General features: G+C 36.4%; 1 protein-coding gene across 7 annotated transcripts in view; it reads right to left on the bottom strand.

Annotated features, from left to right (window-relative positions):
* The window catches only part of LOC147014478 (Krueppel-like factor 3), an 88,667-nt gene that overhangs the window by 45,676 nt on the left and 21,936 nt on the right, over window positions 1–21,055 (bottom strand). For 2 of the 7 annotated variants that reach the window (XM_085852434.1, XM_085852432.1), the window contains 2 exons: window positions 6,974–7,023; window positions 4,722–4,811 (listed from right to left, as the gene is read on the bottom strand). The exons of 3 other annotated variants lie outside the window; for them this stretch is intronic. The gene's annotated coding sequence lies outside the window, so the exon portion shown is untranslated. The remainder of the gene's footprint in view (window positions 1–4,721; window positions 4,812–6,973; window positions 7,024–21,055) is intronic. 2 more of the 7 variants (XM_085852433.1, XM_085852435.1) reach the window with 1 other exon arrangement.

Below are 21,055 nucleotides of genomic sequence, written 5' to 3'. Positions count from 1 at the left end.
TCATTTGAGAAAACAAAACATTTGCCATGGTCCTCACGAGTCACGACATTGGGCATAGGAAGTAAAGGGTGTGAACGGTGCGTATGTATCCCTAGAACAGGGTGGCGTGTCGCTCACAACACTTTCAATGGAAAACGTCCCGACACGTGGTCCTTGTGGTCATGTGTTAATTGTACATGGATGTTGATTTTACATGAAATTGTGTACTCTGTAGAGGCTTGGTGGATGTGGATGTGGGGGACCTTATCATCCATAGCTATGGTTAAAATGTGACGTGTTCACAGCAGGTGCTCATGGCCTTTATACATCCTTGCTTTATGTCCTGCACATTGGCATATGCATGACAATTCTATCAAGACGACAATCTTTACTTCTTGATTCCAACTTTGTAATGATTGTTCCAACTGGTACGTCTTTACCCTCCACCACCGAAGGTGGACAGAGGTTATGTTTCACCTGTCTGTTTGTGAGCATATCTCAAAAAGTTGTATATGGATTCGGATTAAAAAAAACAAACAAAAAAAAAAAACTTGGTGGACAGGTTGGGTGTGTGACATGGAAGAATCGATTCGATTTTGGTGAAGATCCAAATCTGGATCTGGATACTAGTGTTTTTTAATCTTTCAATGAATTTTCACCATCAAGATATGGGGCGAAAAACTATGCATAGCATGATAGTAGAAAAAGTTGTGGACGAGCTATGACAAAACTTGGTGGATGAGTTGGGTAGGTGACAAGAACAAGGCGATTTGATTTTGGGTCACGTCCGGATGCAGATCCAGCCCATCATTGGGACACAACACTTAAAGTGTTCAGCTTGGCAGAGTTCTGCGCTCCACCGAGTGCCGTTCTCATTACCTCCACCAACAAAGGTGGACGGGGGTTTTGTTTCATCAATGTTTTTGTTGGTGTGGCCATGACGTTGAATGTGAAAAGCCAGGACCAAACTTGGATTGTATTTTCAGGGTGTAGTTTTAAAAGTTCACAATTTTAAAATTGGAACAAGAACAATGATAAAAAACCTATCTTCTATATATTTATATATTTTGAGCACTTTGTCTCGAGATGCTCAGACTCCAGGTTTTCAATCACATTTGCTGTATCGATCTGTTGTTTGCCCACTAATGTTACAGCTATTCATTTTAATCTGTGATTATCGTTTTCCATCATCATTATCTTTTATTCACCAAATAAACAGGTCTGTCAAAGAGCTTTACCATAAAGGGCCGCCAGGTCGAGCAAGATACACCTATGTCCACAAACTCCTTATAATGCATGTCCAATGGTTCGTTCTAACTGTGGAACTTCACATACTTGATCTTTGGAACACAGTAAGTAAGCACCACTGACATTGTCCACTTTTCAGTAATTTGATGATGGCACAATGAGTCTTGGCATCAGTTAGTGATCTTTGACACTCAATTAACTCCATGTCTGTTTTCCCCCTCCCAAGCCAATGTTATGGAATGTTGTCTCCATAAACCCTAGCAGCGATGGAGCTTTCTCCAGAAAAAAAAAAAAATCTGACCTCCGATAGGTTTTGGTACGGCCCAAGTTTCCGTCCAAGAAATGTGAATTGCATTTTATCCGAGTGTCAAATGAGTATCACATATAGCACATGTAGCCTCAAATTAGCACAACTCAACTGCCATAACGCACACGTTGTATTCACATTCATCAGGCGGTGTATTTTGGCATTATACACTGCTTGCTCTTCCAGGTCCTGTCGCAGTGAACAAAGTCCCAAAAATGTCCAATCATCATCATCATCATCATCATCATCATCATCATCATCATCATCATCAGTCGACCATGGCCAGAAGTAGTTGATCTCTGAGCAATGCCTCGAAGTAATTATTAAAATTGAAGAATCTGGAAACGATGTGGTGAGGCAATCAATGCGATAACACCAACAATTGAAATTTATTATGGAGTCTTTGGAATGATATTAAGCGTTCCGTTTCTTCCTTGCTTTTTATGATGTTCATTCACCCCAAAATAATTTGGCATCAATGACCTGTCGTATCAGCCCGAACAAGTGTCCCAGGCTTGGGTGGAGTACCGGCACAAAAGTTCACGTTCAATGTAAAAGGCACATGAAGTCTCTGGCACAAGCCAAGAACACCGAGCGAAATATCAGTGGAGAGAGTTGTTAAAGTCAGGATCACAACACTGAATATAATAGTAGTCCCAATGAATCCGATTCCATCCATCCATCCATCCATTGGGCCCATCCTCTGTGCAGAGCATTGGTGCTGCTTAAACAATCTCCTTGGCTATTGTGTACAATCCTGGATGGGTCGCCATTCCGACACACGATACCAGCATGCTGGCACTCATTTTGCCGACCTCGGACGGATGACACGTCGAGTTAACCCCACCTGGTATTAATTCAACAGCTGAGCAGGATTTGAACTCAGGACCCTAGGATCCCAAGCCCACCACCCTCACCATTAATCCAACACCAGGCATATGAATCCGATTGCTGGTATGAAAAGAACAGATTATTGTATCGGGAAATGCAGGTAGAATGAAGTTCCGAAAAGAAGCAGGAGGAAGAATAGACTATGGATATTTACCCAAGATAATCACAACTTTGTATACAGCCTATGGCCGCTGGTTGCATCATTGCTGGGAGCACTGCTGTGCCATTGATGCTGTGCCCCCCCCCCATTTCCAGTAATGTGGTACTCATTTTGCCGACCTTTGAAGGATGACACAGGCTAAGTGAACCCGACCTGGTGCTATGTAACGGCCCGACAGGGGAGCAAACTCAAGACCCTAAGATATTAAGCCAGCCATATTAACCGTTAAACCAACACTAGGCTTTTTACCTCGGATGATTTGCACACATTATTGACAAAATTAGACTAAAAGTGTCCATCTCGTTTCCACGGATAATTTATCGATGGTTAAAAAAAAAAGAAAAAAAGTTTATTCTTCTTAAACAAACAGGTGGATGATGTGAAGTGGAGAAAACCAGATACATTGACACTTCATTGAAAACAGATGAATCTGAAGTGCATAAACACCTGTGAATGGTCTTCAGTAAACAGAAGGAAAGCAATGGCAGTACGACTTCCGTTTCACGAAGTATGTCCAAACTTACAACAGTCTTGAATCTTAAAAAGTCTAAAGGTTCTAACTGTGATGGCAGCTCCAAATCCAACACAACCGGTAACCAACGGAGCATGGTGCGCGAGTACGATGGCAAAACGTACATTCCTCAAAATTCATGAAACCGATTGTTCATCACTACTTTCATCTTCCTGTGGTCTCCTTGTCGGTTCCTTGTCGCCCTTTGGTAGAAATTCATGGAACCACTCAAAACTCCACAAAGCGACATGCTCACGGGTCCTTGAGCGATTAATAATAATGCGATTATTATTGTTATCCTTGTGGCCAATTGGCTGGCAGCACAAAAGCGCGGTGGGTTATATAAAGGATACGATAATCAGTCATCGGGTCTTGGCAGTCAAACTAGCCTGGCGTCTCAAATTGAAATAAATAAGGCAGCAAACGCATCAATAAACCATGGCTTTGTCTCTGCGTGGGGTGAGCCGGGCTGCAGGTTGAAGCCACAGCTCGAAACCCTTGAATACCTGCACACAATTAGCCCTGCAGGAAACCTAGATATGATGGACTGGTGAATGATAATTATTGTAAATGAAAATGTGGAATAATACCAAGAAAGTAACTACAAATAATTTCACTTTCAACTAAACGAGGTCTTGCACTTGATTGACCTCACCGACAGACAGTGATACTCGGTGAGTGAATGAGTGAGCAAGTGAGTCAGTGAGACAGTCACGCACACTCCCCTACACACAAATGTGTACGTGAGCACACACCCCTACACACAGATGTGTACACACGCACGCACGCACAAAGATGCACCAGAGAGTAGTGGTGGCAGAAGGCAGTTTGAGAGTTCATACCTTCTGTCACCTTGCTCTTCAATGAGCCTCGATCTTTGAAAGAAAGAAGGAAGAAGCACATGGGGTGCTGTGGAGGGAGGTGTGGAATTCCACCAGAAGGTGTGCCAGTAACAATATCCCATTGGACACAAGCCTGGTCTGGTCTAGTCGGTACGGTACGAGTGTTCATAGCACATGACGGTAGTGATAAAACATGTACTCAGCACAAAATGAGCAGACCTTCTAATGCACCATATGTTGAATGATTTTATGAGGTCTGAGCCAAATACATTCATAAAAAGAATCATAATCAAGGTTTATCCTCAGAAGTCAATGCAAACGTGGATTTTTTGAAATAATTTCTGAAAAGTAGGACACATTAAAAACATTTTTTTAAAAACACACACACACACACACCTTATGAGACTGGTTCAGCCACACCGGTGCTCTCTCTGCAGAGTACAGATTATAAGGTAGGAATATATCTAGGTTTGTAAGCAAAAAACACAATGAGATGGTACAGACAGGTCAACATGGGACTAATAAACAAACAAAAGATTGTGTGGCTACTTTGAGTTGGATTAGCAAGTTGGTCTTTCCGGAGTGACCACACGAGGCGGTTGTAAGCAGGCAAAATGCCAGATAGAGAGAAGAGGCGATAGAACAGATACAACGACAGAAGAGGAAGAGAGAAAAAGTTTGGCTGAACACGTGACCTTTTTAGGTTGAGAAGAATGGACAGCGGAAAGGGTAAGGAATGTAAAGATCACCTGAAAAGCAGTAAAAGTCAAAGTGGCGACCAACCTGACAATGGGAGGAAAGGAGACCTCGTCCTCATGGAGGGTAGTGCTAACGATGGTCGGATTTTTAGCCTCCTTTACATCCAAGAATGCACTGGTGAGATGTGGGAGATGAAAAAGGAGGGGAGGGGGGAGGAGGCAGTGAGGGGGTGAACCCAGCTAAAACAGGGAAGACATCTTGCACAACTCCACATACAAATGTTTTGTATGCAGTTAGATGTTCACTACAAGGGAACGGCTTGGCATTATGACATCAGCCGCCTCTACAGTTGTAAAGGCCAGATTAGAACCCGTGCGTGCCAAGTTTGAGCAAAGTACTTTATGTTGAAGTTGATCACAAGAAGATGAGGAAGATGGTCCTTCAGGAGTGACATAATAAAAATGTTTGACTGGTCTGGGTGAAACAATATGTTTCATCGAAATGTGAGTGTCAATCCCCTTCTCAACATGTCATCAGCATACACAATTTCGATTATGGTTTCCTTTACTCCATCCATCATGGTGATGACGCAAGACAAACCATGAATCCGTTCTGCTAAAGGGGCTGTCACACCTTGACGATTTAGCCAGTGTATGCCGACATATGAAAAATTTGTCTAAAACGCTGGCACACGTCGAATACGTTATGGGTAAGTTTTGTATACGTTAAGAGCACGCTGAAGCACGCTGGCATACGTCGTAGTACGCCGAGCTCGTCGACAAGTTTTAACATGCTCAAAATTTTTTGACGTATGCCAGCGTATGATTCACGTTCCGCATACGCTGGCCATAAGATGTAGGCACGTTACGCGATCGTTGACACACGTCGACACGTTACTTGTAAGTTACTCATAAGTCGAAACACGTCGAGGTAATGTTTAGCGTACCCGAAACTTATTTCTAACCTATGAGTAACGTGCTTTTAACCTATGTATAACGTATCTCCAACGCATATTGACATATGAAGACGTATTTGACGTCTTCCGGACGACCACAGAACTTACTGAACGTGTTTCTAACTTACAGCTACCATTTAATGGCGTATTAGCAGCGTTTAGGGGAATTGGTATATAAAAATGGGCTTTACAGGAGTAACCCGTCAGTGTTCCAGACTCCATGTTTTTTTTTTTGTTTGTTTGTTTTTTTCTTCTTCGGCATGACGGTATGTTGACACTTCGATTGTTGTCATGACGGTGATGTTGACACGCGGACGCAAGGAGGATCCATCATCACCCACAACCCTCACCTACACAACATCACACTCACCTACTACTACTGACATGGACCTACTACTACTACTAATGACACGCTCACATACTACTACGACTACTAATGACATGCTCACCTACTACTATGACTACTAATGACATGCTTACCCACTACAACTATTGATACTACTGACATGGACATGTACTCACCATGGAGTCTGAAACACTGACGGGTTCCTCCTGTGAAGCCCATTTTTATATACCAATTCCTCTAAACGCTGACAACACGCCATTATATGGTAGCTGTAAGTTAGAAACACGTTCAGTAAGTTCTGTGGTCGTCCAGAAGACGTCAATCAAATAGGTCTACATACGTCAATGTGCGTTGGAGATACGTTATACATAGGTTCAAAGCACGTTACTCATAGGTTCGAAAGAAGTTTCAGGTACGTTAAACATTACCTCGACGTGTTTCGACTTACGAGTAACTTACAAGTAGCGTGTGTCGACGTGTGTCAACGATCGCATAACGTGCCTACAACTTATGGCCAGCGTATGCGGAACGTTTGAGTCATACGCTGGCATACGTCAAAAATTTTTGAGCATGTTAAAACTTGTCGACGAGCTCGGCGTACTACGACGTATGCCAGCGTGCTTCAGTGTGCTCTTAACGTATACAAAACTTACCCATAATGTATTCGACGTGTGTCAGCGTATTCGGCAAATTTTTCATATGTCGGCATACGCTGGCTAAAATGTCAAGGTGTGACAGGGCCTTGACACTTCGATGTCTAGTGCGGTGATGATTTGAATCATCGAGCCGCAGCCTTTTAATAGCCTACACCACGTGATCGTCGGCGATACGCTGCCACGCGCTATGCATACGTTCGAATATCGTTGGGCATACGTTGTGAACGCCGCCAACACGCTAAGCATTCGTTGGCATAAGTTATCGAAACGTTCTGTGTACGTTACTAATACGTTATGCATACGTCCAACTCATTATGAATATGCCAAAAACTTAAAAAAAAAACATCAATAGTTCAGCGTATGCCAGCGTTTTACATACATTTTGATACGTTGCCATACGCTGGGTAAAACGTCAATGTGTGACAGCCCCTAAAGACAAAAACAACAAAACATGGCATTTTATACGAGTTTCGACTGCATTCCAATACTGTGTCTTTTTGGAGAATTAAATAAGCAGCCAACTCTGAAAGATCGATGTGCATGTTCCAAATGAGCAGTGTTTAGAATCCCACCGTTTGGTCATCTTAAGCACGGAGAGCCTTTATTTGCTTACAAAAAAAGGAAAGGAACAATCAAAGCGAACATAGTCGAGCGATTGTCAGTTGCAGAATGATATGGGGATTGAGCAATAAATAAATAAAACTCAAAGAATCTGAGAATGCGACTCCATAGAAGGATTGTTTCTCGATAATGTCTGAGAATGACAAAGGGATAGGGTGGGGAAGGAAGATGGATATGGTTGTGACATCAGTAGATGATAAATGGGGTTTCTGGGACACCCATTCAAATGAATGGGGGAAAAGGGAAAAACATTCTGACCCAAGCCCCAAAAGCTCAAAATAGGAGACACTTCCTCCCCACCTATCCCCTCCCCCTCCCATACAAGCAAATGTAAAATTGACTCATTTAATTTTCTTTTAACATTAATTTCCAAAGTGGTTTGGTTCCGTTTAACGTGTTGGCATCTTCTTTTAAGATATGATACATTGAGTGGTTTCTTTGAGTTAAGTCTTCTATTCAACATCTCTGTTTTAAGATTAGGAGTATATTCACTAATATACCAACTAATTTCATCATTTAGAAATGTATTCTGAGCAGCAAAACATTCGCCACACCAAAAAGAATCTATTTTCATTATCATTCCTTTGCAGTTGAAATCTAATTTTAAGACCATACAGAACTTTATCATGATCATAAAATCCAAATATACCTTTAAGAGGAACTGCCACAGTAAAACTATTACCTGTTTTTGTATCATCATTATACATTCCTTTCCTTTGACTATATCCAGGGTCTGTGCTTGTTCCCGTTGCCATATCAGGAATAAAACCTTCGACAGTTCCCTTTCCCATTCTATCACTAAATGAATATCGTGTAAATTTCATCATTTCAGATGTAGCAGAGACATAATCAACCGCTTCAACTTCTTGTGTTCCAATATACAAACGAACACTATCAAACATTTTCCAGAAGAAATAATTTATGAGTGGAGCATTTGTGTTATTCGTAGGCTTCGTTAATGTAAATTTATTTACGCAAGAAACTTTCAGCTCGATTCAAATAAGTTTGTTGATTATTTATTTCAAAACTTTTTGTTCCATTTGCATTCCAGTCTGTTCCAGTTATTGCATTTACCTTGAAGTAGTCTTCCTTTTTTTAGTGGAGTTTGAGATGACAAAGGTATCATCCAAATCATAGATACTATCAATTGCTTCCAAACTTGTATTTATTGAGGAAAAAGATGTTAAAACTTTTGAAACCCTGACCCAAGTATTTGAATTATTTTCTGTCATTCTTGGGGAGACAACTGAGTTTTGCCTTTCTTAATTTCTTTTATTGCTTGTAATTTATGAGATTTCTATTGGGCATCTTTTATACTCTTTATAGCACCTGCTACATTTTCCACAGCAGAAGCAGTTGAACCAATTAGGTCTTTATGTTTAAGAATAGTTGAACCTATACCCATTAGAGTGTCAATTATTACATCTCCTTTTTTTCTAAATTGATGTCCTAGACCCCTTTGTCTCTTAGGTTGATAGTATCCTCTACCAAGATACATACCTTCACCCTTGTAGTATGGGGAAAGGAACATCCCAACCCCTGTAATTATTTTATATTTTCCCAACTTGTGTTTCCTCACAATAACCATCGTATTTATTTATTGGAAAATTTCACGTAGGTGAATTCTAATTGATATAATTTCTCCGTTAAAAGAAATCATGCGATTATCTTGGTCGGTTATCCAAAAATTTACTCTGTATATGGTTTTTCCTGATAGAGGTAGATAAACCAGATTTTTGGGTTCCATATTGAATTTATAACCAATTGGGGTTGAGTATGCACTGAATGAAAATATTGTATTTGTTCTTATTCCATCATTATAGGCACCATCAATCAAATCACAGTGAATTAATATCGAATTTATGCCTGAGAATAATTGAATGACTATCACTGTAAAACGTCCCATTAGTTTCAATCTTTTTTGAGAAACCCAATAACTCTCTAAATGAATTATCAATTGTGAAATGAACCTTGTAGTTGTTTTTAAGTTTAATCGTTGATTTTGAAGTTTGTTTTTGAATATCTATAACAATATTTTTTGGTTCATCACCCTGTTCTTTCATAAGGTGAGCAATTTCCTAAGATATTTGAGAAATCTCATATGCTCCGGGTGAAACTGTTATCGTTTTGTATTCAATTCCTGGATTATAACTAAACTTGTCATTTTTCTCGGTGATATTAAACAAGGTATTATAAGTTTCCATGGACAATAAAGACGCCTCATATTCTTTTGTTGCGTCAAGTTGTCGTGGGTATAGGAATGAAGATGTGTGGACGCTTGTTGTGTAATTAAAACGAAGGATTGTGCTTCTATTCTTATTTAATATGGGATAAAATGTCATTGTATTGACATTTATTAATTATTTTCATGTTCATCAACTGGTCTAAAATGGCTGATGCTTCATTAAAACAATTGTTATTTCCAGCCTTCTTACTACCTAACAGCAATAACAGTCGATTAACGAATTGTGATGGGTCATTTGGAAGAAAACTAACACCTGAACCAAGCCTACGTAAAGCCTGAATAATGTGCATCTCCTCATTCTTCCTACTTTTACCAGATAGACTAAACCTATAATTAAGAGAATCCAGCAGATCAATATATACTCTATCATCCTTATTTTTCATACCCAATGGTTTATCAAAATACTTTGATTCATCCCTCACAGTTGAACCTTGTCTTCCATCTTTTGTTAGAAGAAACATTAATCTCAGAGTTAGTTTAACAAGGGGTTGAGCATAACTCAAGAACCTTAATCATCATTAAATATCAATCCCTTTTCTTGAACAAGATGGTTGTTCTGTTGGAATGAGTCCTGCTTTGGTTTTTGAATCCACTGAATATTCATTGTTTTGAACAGCCTTCACAATATAATCAGGGGGTTGATTAATCTCTTCCAGTTGTTGAAATAATCCTCATCATCATATTCTAATTTCTCCTATATGCTCTAATTCTTCCTTCGTCATTTGACTGAAATATTTCAACATTGAAGTTTTTTTAGGAGTATATTCTATTGTGGGAACTGTGGAAGCATCTATAATTTTTTCTTGGGAAGTTTTTTAAAGTCGTTTAAAAAATTTATCTTGTTTTCTTTCAAATGCTTCTTCACCTGTTAGTTTCTGTCTGCATTTCTTCTTTATTAACCTCCGCCATCTTCGAAGATGGATGGAGGTTACTGTTTTCACCCCTTTCTGTTTGTTTGTTTGTTTGTTTGTGAACAGTATTACGGAAAAACACCTCGACGGATTTCGACGAAACTTGGTGGGGGGGGGGGGTCCAAGGTCCAAGGATCATGCCATTAAATTTTGGACTTGGTCCCCCCCCCAAAAAAAATTGTTAGAGAAAATTATTTTTCTGCATTTCTACGTATTAAGTGATTTCCAACCCCCCCCTAAAAAATTTTTTTACCCCCCCCCAAAAATTTTTTTTTGCATTTCTACATGTTTTAAGTGATTTCCAACCCCTCCCCCCAAAAATTGTTACCCCCCCAAAAAAAAATTGTTAGAGAATTATTTTTTTGCATTTCTACATGTTTTAAGTGATTTCCAACCCCCCCCCAAAAAAAATTGTTACCCCCGAAAAAATAGAGAATTTTTTTTTGCATTTCTACATGTTTTAAGTGATTTCCAACCCCCCCCAAAAAAGTTTGAGAATTTTTTTTTGCATTTTTACATGTTTTGTGATTTCCAACCCCCCCAAAAAAATTACCACCCCCCCCCAAAAAAAAAAAGAAAAAACTTTTTTTTCATTTCTACATGTTTTAAGTGATTTCCAACCCCCCCCCCCCAAAAAAAAGATGTTGGAGAAAATAACTATAACTCTGTCAGCATTGTTGACATCATATTTAATGAATAAAATATAAGGTTCACTTGAGTGACCCAGCAGTATTGGCGGCGGAGGTTTTGCACTCTCCCGAGTGCTCCCCCTCTAGTGTCTTCCTGTTGTTTTACAACTTTTGAAACCAACTCTTGATGTTCCTTAAATTTTCTTGCTCCTTCTTTCGCATCGATTTATTTATTAGAAAATATCATTCACTGAATTATAAAGGTCAACAGGGAAATTTTCCTTTTCTTCATCACTAAAGTAGATGTGTTAAAATAAATCCTTTTCTTTAAATATTTCATCATATTCTTTATTCACATTAATACGAGTTGTAATTTCTTCTTCACTAATACTTGTATCTCTGCTTTTCATACGTTTGCGCTGAGCTTCTTCATCAACATCAAAACCGAATGATAAAATCTTAACTCCATTACCACTCAGATGTTTAATAATTTGTCTCATTCCTTCTGGATTAGTTTGTAATATCTCAAGACCACCAGATTTTAGTTTCTTTAACTCACTCTTACAATTTGAATATTTTGTTGTACCAAGAGAAACATCCTCAAATATTTGACCTTCATTCCTCAATCGCATATGTTCTTCTTCTGAAATATAGTAATAATCCTCACCCGCTACTGCTCCAGGTCGCATTGCTCTGGTTGTTGTTGATACAATACGAATCACATAGTAGTTTTTTAGAAAATTTACAATATTTTCATTTGTACTATTCAAGAACCTTGATTGATGAAAGTTTTTTCCTGAAGCAGATTTACCCACAAGATTTATAATAATAGTTGCCATTTATATATGCAATTGTTTATAAAATAAACAAGCTCAAATGAGCTAAGATCCTTGTCCTCTGAATGATTACGTCATAAAAACGAATATGACGTCATTGTGATGTATCAGGTTTGCGAGAAATTATCTGTGCTAATGCCCGGCTTGATTCCCGCAAACAAAATTCAAACAGCTTGCCCAGTTTCGGAGATAATGGTATAGGCGATTTCCATTAGCAGCGATATTATGACGTCAACTTTTTTTTTCTAGGAAGAATTGCCAAAATCGAAGATGGTTACTGCCTGCACATGGGCTTTCTGCATATACATGGCAAGTTTCACGAAGATCCGATGAAAACTCTGGGTTGTGAAACAAAAAATGTCAAAAAATAGGAATGACGTCATAAAAATTGATATGACGTCATAGTGATGTATCATATGTGCGGTAATTCATCTCTGCTAATGCGCTGTTCAATTCCCGCAAACAGAATTCAAAAAGCTTGCCTAGTTTCGGAGATAATTTTTTAGGCGATTTCCATTAGCAGAGATATTTGGACATCATAACTTTTTTTCTAGGAGGAATTTTCAAAATCGGAGATGGTTACTGTCTGCGCAGGGTATTTTTACATATATATGCCAGGTTTCAGGAAGTTTCGATGAAAACTGTAGGCTGTGAGACAAAAAAGTTCACAAGAAGAAGGTGAAGAACAACAACGGGAGTAAGACTTCGAGATCCTCCCCGAAGATCTAAAAATATATCCCTTAATATCTCATCTTGTTTCACAACAATATTTTTTTTTTATTTTTCAGTCGTGTGCTTCATATAATCCCCAAATTCCTTTTTACTACATAATGTAGAACAATTGTCTCTCCAAAAATTGTTTATATCTATTGAATTTAACGTGAATAAAATAAAAGTATTAGCATTGTTTCTTATTAAGCGACGAGGGAGTTGAAAGTATGATTGACTAAGATAAATACAATTGCAAGAAGAATGTCTCCCTCTTGTGTGGATGCTATCCATTACCGTTTGGTTTCTCTCATGAACACAATCATCAAAGATAATGAGGTTATTTTTTGATTTATTCAAATCTTGGAGAGAAGGTATATCATCTGTATTATCACTAAGAATACAAGATATCAGCTTTGATTTCTTTTTACATCTCTGTGTATCACAAAATAGTTGTATTATATCTTCAATGTTGTAATCATTTAGTTTGTTTTGAAGTTTAAATAAACCGATTATATCTTCTTTTTGAAGACCAGCATTAAAACCTTGTGAGAGTAGTTGATACTCAGGTTGAAAACTTGACTTTGTGAAAATTATTAAATTATCATAATCTAAAAAGTTGGGAGTAAGGAGCATCTTTAAAAGTAAGCAGGTTTTTCCACATCTGCTTGAACCAATTATGAGGCATCTTAATGAATTTGGAAGATTTTTATGGATGTTAAATTTTATCTTATTTTCCCAAATGGGTAAAAAAAAAATGATTCATTTATATATTTGGAAAACAGGTTATTTAATTTTTATTGGCTTTTTTAGAAACTCTGTTTTATCCTAAGTTCAGGTTTAATTTCAAGATAATCCATTATTTTATTTATACAATATCTTGTGTTGATATTTCCCTGAAAAAGACAATCGTTAATAATATAAATCATCAATCAACGAAACATGATCGTCATTTGTTCAGTCTCTTTTACATATATATATATATATATATATATATATATATATATATATATATATATATATATATATATATATATATATATATATATATATATATATATATACATATATATATATACATATATATATATGGATTATACACACCTTGTAAGAAAAGGTGTATTATCACCCTTATACTTTACATTCATTTCTCGAATCAATCTTGAAAAGTAATTCATTTTTGGTGTAAATCTCAAAGAATTATATTCCTTTTTATATTTTTTAATTATCATTAATTCGAAGATAATCACAGAATATACATTGTTTATAGGCTTTTGACTCTGTGTTCAATCCCCGTCTTTCACACGCAAGACAATTTTCAAATTTGTCATGTGTAGAATCAGGAAATTCAAGAGGCTCAAAGTCTAGTAAACTATTCATATTTATATCGTAAAACTTTACTTCAAATAAAATTCATCTTCGGTACTTTCATTAGTGCTTTCACAACCATCTATAAAACTACTTTCATCACTATCGTTTGAACACAAACTCTCAGTATCATAACTGTCTTCTGTTCCAACAGAGATACTATCATCACTCTCATAATCTTCAAAATCTTCAGTTGAATAATGACTCGTATTTAATAAGTAGAAAAAAAACATTACCACCTATATCTATATACTTTTTTCATTAACAGATTCAACTACTACATTTTTTATATTAAAGGTAATTTTAAAATGGTCCTTAACTACTATTGAACGAAATGTCATTTTACCTGATATATTAACATCCTTTATTTAATCAGGATTTACATCTTTAGGGTTGTTGAAAAAAAATACAAATTTCTCCTTGCATATTACAGATGGTCTTATCTTTTCTTTCTAAAGCTTCATCCATGAGGTTTTTCTTTTTTGATGCTTTTTCTTGTTTCATTGCTTTTTCTAGTTTTGAATATATTGCCAGAAGGAGAGGAGAAACGTTTGTTAGAGCTACTTTAATTGAAGTTCTTCCAGATATACAAAAAGCCCTTCCACTGAAGGAAATTGAAGAACTCGTATTATTCACCATAATTGTTTTATCCAATAGTTGTTATATTTATCTTTATTCAATTTTACATCCTTGACATTGTGGGGGAAAAATTTATATTAATGTATTCTAAATTGTAACAATTGGAGTTTTAGAAATGCAAGTTTTATGCTATAAGTTGAATTGGCTGTCCTTTCTGGCCAAGAGACTTTTGCCCTAAATGTTGATAAATGTCTGTCTGGGGCGGTGTGACCTGAGCTGATAACAGCGAACCTTTGCCTCGAAATGTACATAGTGGCTTCTCACCTAAAAGGACACGTCTGCAGTCTGGGTTGATAGCCCCCACCACTCTCCCATGAAAGTATAAAATGCTTTGAAATGTAAAATTGTTTCAGTGCAAGTACCTGAGGAAGTATAGAATCTCAGTGGCTTGTGCTCCTTGGAACTGACCAAGTACCAAGTTAGAATAAAACTCTCTGATGCAATGTGGAAGTGAATTGAATCGGGTTGGTCTAACTCTTAACTAAAAGTAAGAATAAATGAAATAGAACCAAATAATATTGCAATCAATGGGGATTCTTAAGTTCATTGTACGAGGGTGAGAAGTGTGGTGTATAATTAGAATAATAAATTGTTTCACAAGGAAGGACTTGTGTGGACATCGGTTATCAGTGTCAATGGGTTTTATGCAGGATTTTATAACCAAATCGGACAAACGTTAAACTCTGCCTGAAGTCAAATAGGATTCCACAATCGGCCAGGTAGAATCCTTCAGCGATCACAACGGGGTAGGTTAAAAAAATCCACATCAACATATTCCTCAGTATCTTTTACAAATGAAGAGATTGATTGAAACTTGTCTTTTGTGTCTTTATGCATTGTATTTATTAAGTGAAAAAAGTTGGAGGATAAAATTGTTTTAAGCACAGATTCACCTATAAATTAAATGGAATTTTCATCAAGAAAATTTTAGTTTAAGCAAAGTTTTATTTTATAAATATGGTGAATACAACGTACTGCGATGTTTGTAATCACGAATATAAATATTATAAAAAACACCTTCCAACCAACAAACACACATTCAATCTTTTCAAACAAATATCTCCACTTGACCAAAAAACAAAACATTGTGATAATGATATTCTTTAAAAAAAATTATAATAAACACCTTCAATCACGCAAACACAAGAACAATGAAGAAAGGGAAGCTAAATTCTCCATTGAAAACACTGATAGGCCATTTAAAGGGCATATAAAAATAAGATTGTTTCGTTTTCAAGACCCTGGACCATCTTCAATCACGGAAGCTGTTGATATGGTAAAACAAAGTATTGAAACTATAATTAAAAACACATTAGGTGAAATGAAAACTTTTAAGTTTTATATGGGAGTAAAATTGAAAATGGTAAGACAAGATGATGAGACTACTCCGTATACGAGGACAAACCCACACTTTATCGCATCATTTCAAGATTTTGTAAGATGTGATGTTTACAATGATCTCCAGAGAGAGGAACAAGATGTTGATAACACTATAGTAGGTAGTGGATTTACTATCACAAAAAATAATCTTTTTAGATATCTTAAAATCAGATCCTCTTCAAGCTTCTTCTTATATTGATTAACCAAAAGAGATAAAACTTAAGAAAGCGGTTGTTAATATTCAAAACAAAGATAATAATATTCAAAACAAAGAGTGTTCTTGCTCATTTACATCCTCCACAATGGAAACCTGAAAGGGTTGAACATTACAAGAACTATGAGAATACATTAAATGTTAAAGATTTAAAGTTTCTAATGTCATTGAGAGATATTCCTAAATTTGAGAAAATGAATAATCTATCTGTTAATGTATATGGATTAATGGATACAAACAAAGTTCAGATATTAAAATTTTCAAACAACTATAAAAATGATGAAACACAAATTGACTTTCTCCACTTTACTTCAGAGGAAAAATCACATTATGCTTTCATCAAAAATTTCTCAAGATTAACCAAATCACAAATATATAAGAGAAAAATGTAAAACGTATCCTTGTAAGAGATGTCTCAACTCCTTTCACACAAAAGAACAATTACATCAACCTTCAAAATATTGTAGTAATCATAAATCAACCGTAATCAATTTCCCAAAAGCAGGTTCAAACATATCATTCAAAGATTTTAAGAAATCTATAAAACATCCGTTTGTGATATATGCTGATTTTGAAAGTATCCTTGAAAAGATAGATACTGTTTCCCCAAATCCAAATAAATCATACACAAATATATATCAAAAAGCTACTCCTTGTAGTTTCTGTTATTATATCAAATCATCTGTTGGTGATGAATACAAGTAGGAACTTTATAGAGGAGAAGATGCCTCAGAGGAGTTTGTAAGACGATTGGAAAAAGACTGTATAAGACGAAGAGAAATACTGGTTAAAACCTTTTAACTAATGTCATTAACAAAGGGAGAGAAAAAAGAATTTAGAAAGAGCAGTATCTGTCATATTTGTGAGGAGAAAATTGAGGGAGAGGTCAAGGTTAGGGATCATTGTCATCTTACTGGAAAATATAGAGGTCCAGCTCCCATTGCAATCTTAATTACAAGCCCCCAAACTTTATTCCTGTCTTTCTTCACAACAACGCTCACTATGACACACATCTATGTATAAATGAACTTTCAAAGACATCTGGAGATATTTCTGCCATTCCGAACACAGATCAAAAATACATCTCATTCACAAAAAAAATTCATACATCCCCCATAACCCATATCAAATTTCTTGATACAAGTTTATGGCAAGTCCATGATCTAACTTAACATCAAATATTAAAAACTTACCGAATGTTAAATCACATTTCTCAAATCAAGAAGAGATTGATCTCTTATCACAAAAGGGAATCTATCCATATGACTACATGGATTCATTTGAGAAGTTTAAAGAAACACAACTTCCTTCAAAGGGAAAGTTTATATCGTAAGTTGAATAAAACTCATATTTCCAATAGAGATTATACACAAGCTAAAAAGGTTTTGGAGAAGTTTAATATAAAGAATCTTGGAGAATATCATGATTTGTATCTTTAAACTGATGTATTGTTATTTACTGATGTGTTTGAAACTTTTAGAACAGTCCATCATAATAAAAATTATTATGGATTAGACCCCACTCACTATTACACTCCCAGGTTTGGCTTGGAGTGCTATGTTAAAAATGACAAAACAGAATTTGGAATTAATCAGTGATATAGATATGCTTTTAATGATAGAGAAGGCTAAAAGAGGAAGAATATCTCAAATATGTTCCAAGAGATATGCTAAAGCAAATAACAAATATCTTCCTGATTATCTATCTATAATTCCAGCAATGTGTGTGTCTGTGTGTGTCTGTGTGTGTCTGTGACCGCTGTTTCTCGACAACCACTGGTCCGATCTAATTGAAACTTTCCAGATATATTGCTGGGGATCTGACTATGTGCATTTTCAAGGTTTGATATTAATCGAACAAGTGGTTCCCAAGTTATGGCCATTTATTTACCAAACCAATGACAGGACACTGTGCTATGATGTCACAACTGACGTCACAATTTATTTCTTTTTTTTACACGTACGGCAACGCACGTAAGGGCACGCACGTGTAATAAGAATGAGGACAACTCTTACCTGATGTATTATGATGCTAACAATTTGTATGGGTGGGCTATGTCTCAATCTTTATCTTATGGAAAACAAAAATGGTTTAAAGAAAAACATTATGAAAAAGTTTTACAAGACATTGTTGTCTCCTCTCAAAAATAATTGGATGAAGCTGAAGTTGGATATTATTTTGAGGTTGATTTAAAATATCCAGAAGAACTTCATAACAAACATAAAGACCTACCTTATGCCCTTGATAAAGAAAGTCCAAGAGAAGAATGGTTAAGTGATTACCTCGTCTTCTTCTTTCGGCTGCTCCCGTTCGGGGTCGCCACAGCGGATCATCCGTATGATCCGCAGAGTGATTTGGCACATGTTTTATGCCAGATGCCCTTCCTGACGCAACCCTGGTCGCCTCTTACGACACAGGGATATGGTACACCTATTTTAACCGGGGTATACACCGGCCCAGTATACTGGTACTCATTTCGCCGACCTCGGAAGGATGACAGGCTGAGTCAACCCCCTGGTGTATTAATTCAGTGGCTCAACGGGGCTTGAACTCAAGACCTTTTGGATCCCAAGCCGCTGCCCTAACCACTGCGCCAACACCAGGCTATATGGTTAAGTGATTACCATCAGTCATTTAATATAAAAGGTAAATCTATACAAGAACTACTTATATTACGACATTAAATGATAAAGAAAGTTGTGTTTTGCATCAAAGGAACTTGAGACAATATTTACCTGCTGGTTTGAGAGTGAGGAAAATTCATAGGATTTTGAAATTTTAACAAAGTCATTGGTTAAAGAAGTATATTGATTATAATACAAAAGGAGAACAGAAGCGGAAACAGATTTTGAGAAGGACTTTTATAAATTAATGAATAATGCTGTATTTGAAAAGACTATGGAAAATGTTAGGAATTGACAAACATAAGACTTGCTCAATCTTGGAAACAGGCCTCAAAGTTAATTAATAGATCAAGTTTTGAGTGAGCGGAGGTGTTTTCAGAGAACTTTTGTGCTATTCATTTGAAAAAAGAGAGTAATGAAATGGATAAACCTATTTATATAGGAACATCAATTCTTGACTTGTCAAAGTCGTTAATGTATGACTTACTATAATAATTAAAAATCAACGTACAAGGATAATGTGTCATTGTTATATATGGATACAGATAGTTTTATATTAGAAATTAGCCTGGTGTTGGCTTAGTGGTTCGGGTGGCGGCTTGGGATCCTAGGGTCCTGAGTTCAAGCCCCGTTGGCCGCTGAATTCAAATACACCAGGAGGTTGACTCAGCCTGCCATCCTTCTGAGGTCGGCAAAATATGCACCAGTGAACTGGTAAGGGGGACACTGCATCAGCGGCATCGCCGTGTCCCAACCAATAATGCAACCAGCAGCCACAGGCTGCACTCGATAGAGAGGGATATTAGAAATTAAGATAAGTGATGTATATGAGGATATGATATATATATATATATATATATATATATATATATATATATATATATATATATATATATATATATATATGATACAAGTAATAATAAGTCAGGTGATGTGTTGTTTTCATCAAAGAATAAAAAGGTTATTGGTAAGTTTAAAGATGAATTTGGTGGGAAGGTCATGAGTGAATTTATTGGATTGAGATCAAAGTCTTATGCTTTTACTTATATTGATAATAACATAGAAAGGTGTGCGAAGAAGCTAAAGGGAATAAAGAAAAATATAATAAAGGAAACAATAAACTTTAAACATTATTACAACTGTTTAACCTTTAAGAAGGAAGAGTATAGAAAAATGAATACAATAAGAAGTTATAAACATCAATTATATACAGAAGAGATAAATAAGAAAGCATTAGGAGCTTTTGATGATAAAAGATCTATTTTAGAGAATGGAATCAATTGTCTCCCTTATGGTTGCAAGTATAAGTGTTAAGATATTGGCTTGGGAATTTTGACAGGAGACCACCATCTTTTCACTGATTTATAAATGATAGAACCAAGCAATAACCAAACCAAATAGTGGAGATGTAATCAGCCTTGGTATTTAAATGGGAAACATAAAGAATGTGAGAAATATCAAATAAGTCTTATTGAAGAAATAACCGGGGTAAAAATAGAGAAAACAAATAAGCGGATAAATTTAATTACAAATAAGTTGGAGGATGCAAAGAAAAAAATTAATATCCATGAATGGACTGAAAACTTTGATGGTTATCAATTGAACAATGAAAAAGCAATTTACTACAATCTCAAAATGATATGTGGCTCAGGAGGTGGTCAAACAAGAGCATTAAGAGAAGTTTATCATTTCATTTCTGCGCAACAAAGACACTTAAACCAAGAACCAAGTTCCAAGTTATTCTTTGTGAATATACTCAATGGAAATGAATGTAACAAGAAAATTAAGTTATTCCCTAAAGTAGAACATGGACAAATATTCGTTGGTTCGCTCTTTGAGTGGAATGAAAATATGACGGTGAAGAAGTGCTTTAATCAGTAAGTCTCCATCTTTCAGTCTCAATTTTACATTTGCTTGAATGGGAGGGGGAGGAAATGAGTCTCAATTTTACATTTGCTTGTATGGGAGGGAAGGGGATAGGTGGGCAGGAAGTGTCTCCTATTTGGAGCTTGGGACAGAAAGTTTTTCCCTTACCCCCATTCATTTGAATGGGTGTCCCAGAAACCCCATTTATCATCTACTGACATCACATTAGTATAAAGGAGGCAAGGAATAAGTGCAGTTGACTTGACAAAGGCGAGTGAAGATTGGTGGAGAATTGGAAAATAATTGATAGCCTATACTACAGGAAGCGAGCGATGTGTACTCACCTCTGAGCAGTCTAGCCAGGGTTCGTCCAACTAGAAATGGTTATCCTTATGTTTTAACCAGACTTGGTGATGTAAT

Source organism: Eptatretus burgeri, chromosome 13 (assembly GCF_056783735.1).
Source record: "Eptatretus burgeri isolate ZD-2024b chromosome 13, Ebu_testis_v1, whole genome shotgun sequence".
NCBI classification, from domain to species: Eukaryota; Metazoa; Chordata; class Myxini; order Myxiniformes; family Myxinidae; genus Eptatretus; species Eptatretus burgeri.
Note: the sequence above shows the minus strand (reverse complement) of the source record. Positions and strands in the feature narration are given on the sequence as shown.